Below are 8,611 nucleotides of genomic sequence, written 5' to 3'. Positions count from 1 at the left end.
CGGAAAAAAAAATAGTGGGACAATGGGAAATGTTCCTCTGTGGGATAGGGCTACGTGTGGCTTGGCTACACCTGATCGCTGTGCTGCTGCATGAGGGGAACAGAAGGCACAAGGATCCATGCCATTTCACACTCCCAAGGTCTGACAAAGCTGTGGTCCCCTGTTTCCTCCTGTCCCAAAATAACCTGTCCTATTGCTGGGCAGTCACAGAGCACCTCTTAGACCTGAACAGACCCCCTTTCCTCCTCACTGGCCAAACAGATGCATGACAAGCACCTTCTGCGTCCTTGGAGTGTGTAGCCTTGACATGGCCCCTCTGTTAGCTGTGGGGACAACAAGCCACCCTGTGCTGCTTTTGGGGACTGTAGTAGTAAGCCATGAGTGAGTGTGGAGAATCTCTGAATATTGAATGGGAATGAGCCATGGGGAGTCTGACTCATCCATGCTGAAACTGCACTGACTTGGTGGAGCTCTGATGTATATAAGCGTAGCCCCATGTCTGCAAGGCAGATCTCGCTCTAAGTTGGAAAAGAAATACATGGTCTAAGGGGTAGCTTTGTTAATGACACATCCACCACATTCCTCTCTTCTCTCTTTCCTTCCTTCCTTTTTTCCTTGTTTCTGTTTATAGAGCATTTCCTACTGAGCAGCGCTACTTTCCCTGAGACAGTCAACATGTTGCCCAGAAGTAGGCCTTTTCTCCTGCTAACAAAGTATTGGTCCTCTCTTGAAAGAAAGTCCATTAGCACATTCATACAATACAGACTCCGAGTCTATTAGGGCTCACCTTAGCACCCTCACTGGGTAAGCGACTTGGTGCTTTCCATAAACCTCGACTGCCAAGGAGACAGGATGGCGTTTCTGGGGGGTTCAGATGCAAAACTTCATCTATAGACACAAACTCTCAAAGCATTAAGTCATCAACCCTGCAGAGCCACAGTTTGTTCCACCCCTACTCAGACGTGGCATGGTCCATATGCCTTCAAATGACATGTGACTTTCCTGAGTGAGGAAAGTTAAAAGTGTGTCAGACTCTCAGCAAGCAGAATGGTGGCTGTCAGTGGGTCCTGAATCAATAACCTGGTAGGTGGGTCCTTCTTCTTCTGGCAAAGACCACGGCACAAGGCAGGCACTTCTCCTGCCAGGAGATTTGGGCATATGCTGGATAGCACTGGAGCTGTCAAGGTAGTGCCCTTCTTGAGTAGTAGTAGGGTTTGGAAACATCAGACCTGATGCTGAGTTCTCTCCTTCCACCACCGTTTGTTGCTTTCCACCAACGTGATCTTGGAGCAAAAAGCTTAGATCTTCCAAGGCACAGTACGAACACTTCGAGCAACAGCCAAGAAGATGGATGAAAAGGAGGAGGCCTAAGGATGCACTATGCTTCAGTCCACTTTCGAGTCTACTGCTCAGCTTAGCACATGGACATACTTGTAGCCCTTTTCTGCTCAGATGAGTGGAGGGCAGCAGCACCTACCCCTGCCTGATCCATTGCATTCCCTCACTGCTGTTATCAGAAAACACAAGAGAGACACAAGCATCAGGGAGTATCTTTGCCATTTTCTCCCTCTGCTTCCAGAAAAGGTCTATGGCTCTGTTTCTTGTCACTTTTGTCAGGAAGAATCCAGTGTGCATTTTGTGGTTAAAAGTCAAAACTGAAAGCCTTTCCCTTCCTTCCCCTTCCCCAAATCCAGCAGCTGTTGTGTCAGCTGTTTTGCTTTCTCAGCCTAGACATGCAGCAGCACATTCTGGTGAGGAGCAAAACAAACAAGCCTCTGGAGAAGACTGACAGGATGAGAAATGGAGAACCAGGACCATGTGCCTCGAGAGGGAATCTGACACCCTGCATGCTGGCCAGGGAACTTGCATCTCAGCTCTGTCACAGCATGCTCAGTGCTGCAGGGACACGGGGACTCAGTGGGGTTTTCTAAATCATGTTGTTTGGGTGTGTTACATGCAGGGCAGGAGCTGCTTGGCAGAGAGGAGTATGTGCATTTTTGGTGGAGAGGAAGTAGTGCAGGGAAATACTGCACTGTACGTGGTGCAGATGGGAGCTACCTCCTATCCGTAGGGAGCTACCTCCCCATGAGCTACCTCCTCCAAGGTAGCTGTGCTTACTTTCAGTTTTCATGGAGGGGTGGAGCCTTGTCCAGCTTATGACCCAGAGCCCTCCTGTAGCAGCAATACACTGTGACTCAGTCAGTGTGTGCTGAGCCCTGCTTCCTCCATCCCAGCCTGCTTTTGTACTTCTCTACAGTGGCCAAGGTGGACCTGGCCTGCATGCAGCTGTCTGCGTCCCCAGGGATGTGACATTAGCTGGGACAGGGAACTGCCACGGCTGCATCCCCTTCCTTCTGCTGAGGAGATATTCTCTGGGAAAGCACCTGATCCGTGTCCTAAGAGCATCAGGACATGCAGAGCTTCTCCTCTGCTCCTGTGTCTTGCAAAGGGCTGAGGAAGGCAGATGTCTCCAGCCTCAGTGAGTGAAGAAACGTGGTGCCACCTGCTCCCTTTTCCTGACAGCAGGAAGGCCAGGGGGAAGGATCCCACTCATTCCCACCCTTGGACCCCTTCTCTTGGAGTCACAGCCAGCAGGCTCTTTAGCAGCCCCCAAAAGAGCCTTCCGCTGGCAGGAGGGGCAGGGCAACCAGGCTGAGCTTCATGTTTGCCAACAGCATGATCCAACAGAAAGCAGCCTGCATTGGTGGGGCAGTGCTTCCATTTGCAAAGCCTCTTGAAACACCCCATGTTCTTTGTAATCAGCAGGCAGACAGGGAGAGTTGGGACTCCAAGGATGGGTCGGAGGAAGCAGAGCCCCACAGCTTCAGCAAGCGCAGCTGAGTGGGTGGAGTGTGGCATGCTGAGAGGGAATTGCCTTTGTTATTTCAACACAAATGAATTCAGAAATTCAGTTTCTGATGATGTCCTGAACTCTGCCCCCAGTGTCACCAGCACCCCAGCTCTGCCAAGACAAACACAGACGCCTGGCCAAAGAAAGAAAACCAAAGCCCTCCCCAGCAGCAGTCACAGGCTCACACCCAGCTTCACACCAGGACCCTCCTCTTTCAGACCCTGGTATCCAGGTATCTGCTCTGTTTAGACAAGCAACTTGGATAGAAAGTTCCACTGCAGAGCAGCCAACTAACACCATCACACAGGGAGCACTGGAGTCCCAGCTCTCCCCTCCACAGGCAGCTCATCAGAGACAGGCAAAAATGAAGGCAATGCAGTGCAGTTGGCACTGCCAGGCACTCAGCAAGGCTGGCGTTGGTTCCCAAACGAACACCTGGACAATTAAAATATGCATCCTGGTTGGAAGCTGCATCAAGAGAGGCAGGAGCATCTCTGCCTCTCAGAGCTGTGGCACTCATCAACCTGGACTCCTACACATTTGGAAGATGTGTAGAGTTGACAGGGCTGATTTCTTCCCAAAATGACTCCATGAGCAATGGAGCTGCAGGAGAAGAGAAGTTTGCTTGGATTTTGGAAACAACTTCCTGTGAGGTCTTATTATTTTCTCTTTCTTTCCTTTTTTCTTTTTTCCCTTCATGGGAGTGAGGGCACAGCATGAGCCACATGAAATAGCTAGCAGATCCCAGACAGAAGCTGGTGGAAAGGGGGAGAATGGGCAGTGAAGTGGATTTAATAGAATGGGAGAGAAAAGCAAATATGGCCGATGAAGTTGATGCCGGTGACAAATTAAGGCGAGATCAGATGGATCGTCTTGGCTGTGTGTCCTAGGCTGAGAGTAATGGGAAATATTCATTTGGGGTCAATTTGTCAAAGGCCAGGCCTTACGTGAGTTCCTCAGTACAAAGGATACTGCAGCCCCTTCCCATCTCCTGATCAGCACCTACTCACAACCTTGAACCAAGTTACAAGCTTTAAAATCATGGCTATTTCAGTCTGCTGGCTGCCTACCCAGCAGGGCCGCTTCCCTAGCACGCTGCTAGCGAAGTACAAAGGGACCTTTCCTGGGAGAGTTCCTGATCTCACAGCACAGCGCAAACACCCAGGATCATGAAAGCCAGACTCTGCTAGTTTCAGCTGGAGAGATGAAAGCCCACTGCTGCTGCTTGGGAAGTCACAGTGCAGGCAGCACAGTGAGCAGGTCTTTGCAACAGTCTGGGGTGGCGCTGTGATGAGTCTAGATGTCTGGGCTCCACTGCCCTTTCTCAAGAGGCAGGCTGAGGAGTGGTCACGTCTGTGATGACAGAGAAGAAAAAAGGGCTACAGATTCAGCACGCTCGTAGCAGCCGGTGTTTCTGTCTCTCCCCAGAGAGGGATGTTCAGGGTTTGGGGCTCAGAGGGAGCACAGCCTCTTTGAGTACAGCTGCAGATCAAGTCGGTGGGGCTGGGATCCTCAGGGTTGGTTTTGCAGCTGCTTTTACACCTACCACCTCTTCTGGATTGCTGGGACAGAAGCAAGAGGGCTGGACACGGCCCCTTGTTGACAGCAGTCATACAAACACCCAGAGTGAGCTGTGGCAGTGTATACTTTCTTCTCTGGACCGGCAGAAAACACGTGCCTTCACCGGGGCCGCCAGTGCAGCCCAGCTCTTCCTAACTCGACCTTATCTCTGGCCTGCCCTGAGCAACCCTGTGGGGCTCGCTCCTGCAATGACCCTGCAGCCTTTCCAGCTGTACTTAGCGAGGTTAATATTCATCTCCCATGGGGCAGTTGCTGAGTGACTCCCACAACACACCATGTGTTGAAAGCCCAGGTCAGGGCAGCTCTGACCCTGCCACCAGCCACCCAGAGCTCAGCCAGCAGAGAAAGATCAAGCTTCCTGTGACCTGAGTCTCCAGCACTGGGGGCTGAGGAGCTGCAGCACTGCAAAGGCACCTCAAAGACCCGTAAGATGATGTATATGCTGTTCCTTAAGCAGTCCCTTCTTTGCCCAAAGAGAGCAAGACCAATGCTGCTGCCTGCCTAAATACTGCCTCAGCAGAGCAAAGGGGAGTTGGGCTGCTTGGCCCCAACATGAGGATCCCCCAGCTCAGGGACCAGGGGCACACAGCACCCCTGGCCATCAGGCTGCTGACAAAGGAGAGGTCCCAGAGATGCCCCGACAAAACACACTGGGTTCAGAGTAGCACCGCTTGGCCGACTGCTCACCTGGCTGCTTGCCCAGGAGGCAAAGAGGCAGCCTGCTGCTGTAGCAGACACAATAGTTTATCTAAGGCAAGGTCTTGCTGGAGAGAGAGAGGGAGAGGGTCGCCTGCTGGGTTGTATTTCAGCATTGCACACTGGTTTAGTCTCTTATCCCTTGCTCTGCGGCACACCCCCAGTACAAAGGATTTGACACCAGGTGATTATCTGAAACTGGAGACACACGATGTTGGTGCATCTCTGGTTACACATATTATACCCAAGCCTTTGCTCTTACTGATCATGAGTGTGTTACCCTGTGGTTTGTTTTTTTGTTTGCTTACATAATTAATGCAGTGAAATGAAAATGCTATCCACATAACTGTGAGGATGTCTGATGCCCAAACATAACTATTATTCCATTTTAAGGTGACCGTTGTCTGAGGTAGTCTTCACTTTTAATTATTCATGTCTTGAACATGGCATAGTTGCACACATCTGCCTGGGGCTTCTCCGATTATTGACTGTTGTCTGTTTCTGGATCTGAGGCTTCCCTGAGGCTGGAGTAGAAGTATTCACCCACTGCTTGAACTACACAGATGTTGCATGTCTGTTTGACAGTGTTTACTATTTGCAGGACTGTTTTAAATAAATAACCTTTCAATCTGAATGTTTGTCATCTTGGTCAAGATGGCTTCCTCAAGCCCTACTCCTCTCGCAGAAGGAGAAGGGAATAAACGAAAAAGAAGAAAGGAGGAAAGAAACAAGCAGGCAAGAAAGGAAGAAAGATGGAGAAGGGGAGCCAAACTGAGCTGCATGCTATCCCACACTTTATTAACATTTGATTAGCATAATGAATATTCAGCCCCATTATTATGTTATTGTTCCTCTTTGCATAGTATGTTAAGTATGAAAAGTTTCTTCTGTGGGTTTTTTCATTGCAAATTTTGCCCCTGGAGAAATGATTTCTCCTTATCAAAAGAGTTTAAGACTAAGGATTAGGCAAAAAAAAAAAAAAGGGAGGGAAAGGAAAATATGTTGCAAGACTGTTCCTTGCGTGTCTCATAAAATCCAAAGCCAAACAATTTCGATCATACATCTATAACTCACAGGGGACTGTTGACCAGGGTAGGTTTTAAAATATGTGTGTGCTCTGTGTCTGTTTTTATCTTTATACAGCAGCAGCGCTATTTTTCAATGCGCCAGTATCTAAGCCACTGGTTAAATTTATTTTGAAGATTATTTAAGAGGTGGATGTCAAACTGAAATGGCACCATCTTGGAGTCAAGCCAACTTCTGTGGCTGAAATGCAGATCAGCACCAGCGCCCACGCCTCTCTCAGCCTCACAATTTGCCCCTGAGGCAGAGCTGAAAGGAGATGTGGGGAATTGCTCCTGAAAGCTCCAGGCTCCTGGGATGACGGCAGGATGCCGTGTGGCACCTCTGCGAGGCCAGGTGGGCTCTCCCCCAGTGCTGCCTGGGGGAGGCCCCCGGCACAACCGCCTTGCGGCGGAGACCAGCCGTTGCTCAGTAAATCATCCAGACCCCAGGAGGGACGGATGGGGGAAGGAAGAGGACCCACAAAGGCTGATTTATTTTTTTAAAGCCCTAGCACTCTGGCTCAGAGTGGCCATGGCCCCACATGGCAACTTTGGTCTGGGGAAGGCTGTGCTGCACACCCACTGCCCACAATGGGGGCCACTGGCCGCTCACCGTCCCCCACCGCTGCACTGGGGTCCTCAGGCACTGGCTCTTTCATGGAGGAGAGGGACTTGCAGTGGCCAAGCACATAGCCAGTGCATGGGCAGCTTTACTATGGGATGGAGAGGGATGCACCCCGCACCCCTCATCCCCATTTCCCGCCATTACCCCAACGGGGGAAGCAGGGGCCACACACTGGGAAAGTCTCCGAGCAATTTTTCTCTTCAGATCAATGGACGCACTTGGGAGTAAAAAAAAAAAGGAGTGGAGGAGCAGCTTGCCAGTGGCAGCGGGAGGGGGCCGTGGGGGCCAGCTGCCAAGGCAAACAAGGAAGCCACCTGATGTGACCGGGGTCAGATAAGAGAGCCGTCACTTCAGGAGCAGGTGCTTCCTGCGCTGCACGCCTGCCCCGGCCCACTGCCCACTGCCCACCTGCTGCCCATGGCAGGCAGGCGCCCATGTCCACCAGGCTTGGCCCTGCATCTCCCCTGGGAGCGTGGGGTCTCACAGGGAGTGGATGGCCGCATACCACCGACATCTCTAGTCAAGGGGAGTGGGTGAAGGAGGGTTGCTGCTGCAGGGAGTGGTGGGTATGGCTGGCCATGGATGCTAGTCCTGCTGGCCTCATCTGGGGATGGGGAGCATGAGAGGGGTTGCTCGAGGCACCCCAGAGAAGGAAACTGGGGGTTTAAAGGACATCTGGGCTGTCTCTCCACCTTAAACATGAAGTGAACTATGTAAGATGCTGAGTCTGGCTTGTGAGAGCCTAGCGATGGTTTTTATACCTGTTGGGTCCGGATAAATCCAACTGAGGCCTCCAGGAGCTGGTTTCCCTCTATTTTATATATCTGGAGCCTGGAGATCAGGGCAGGGGAGGATGTTGCCTGGAGATGCCCCGGAGAGACCCAGGTGTGTGCGAAGGCTCTGAGGGCACCCAGAGCCAGCCCCCCATGGCATCCCCTGCCCAAAGGCAAGGCAGGGGGCTGGCTGCCAGGGGCCCCACAGCCAGCAGGAGGATCCACAGCAGGGTTACATGGTGCAATATTTCTTGACAGTAGCCTCCTCCATATGCAGCAATGTAGACCATATTAATGAGGAAGGGTGAGGTCAGCACTTCTTCTGGGGTCCATGTGTCAGCTGTATTTTAGGAATTCTGCTCTTTGTTTACTGCTATCTCTTTTTTCCCTCCTGGTAAAGCCACATTTACTGGAGAACATAGTTCCCCCATCCCTTTAAACATACTGAAATTTTTCCAGACCTGTCTGAAGATGAAAGGAGGGATTAAATAAGAAACCCAGAGGGTGTTTTTCCTTTCCCTGTGCACAGCCAAGATGGGAACACCAGCATTCAGAAGGGAAGCTGGGGCCAAGGCTGACTGGGAAGGCTGTGCAGCTACGTGGTCACCCTGGGCCATGATCTGTAGCACATGCCACACAAAGCAGCGACAGACCAGGGGCTGCATGCCCCAACAGCTATTTCCTCACTCTCCCCTCTAGGAAATCCACAGCTAATGATAGAAAATGTATGGAGAGAGAGGAACGTGTTTGGGAGCATACACAGTGCAGCTCCCCCAGGATATAGGTATGTGATGTTGTCCTTGAATACATGGAAGAGAAGCAGGCCACGAAGAACAGCAAGCACCATCTACTAATGAGTTGTTCTTAACTGGGCATAAAATGACTGATGACAGTCTTTTGTTTAACAACTTAGCATTTTACCATGCTACTCTCTATTAATAAGAGAAGATCCATAGTCTCCTAGAAATGGGCAGAAGGGCCCTCAGGAGGTAAATCTGGTCCCATCCATGACTGAAGGTAG

The sequence above is a fragment of the Leptosomus discolor genome, chromosome 3 (genome assembly GCF_034619465.1).
Source record: "Leptosomus discolor isolate bLepDis1 chromosome 3, bLepDis1.hap2, whole genome shotgun sequence".
NCBI classification, from domain to species: domain Eukaryota; kingdom Metazoa; phylum Chordata; class Aves; order Leptosomiformes; family Leptosomidae; genus Leptosomus; species Leptosomus discolor.
This window is presented reverse-complemented; position numbering follows the sequence as displayed.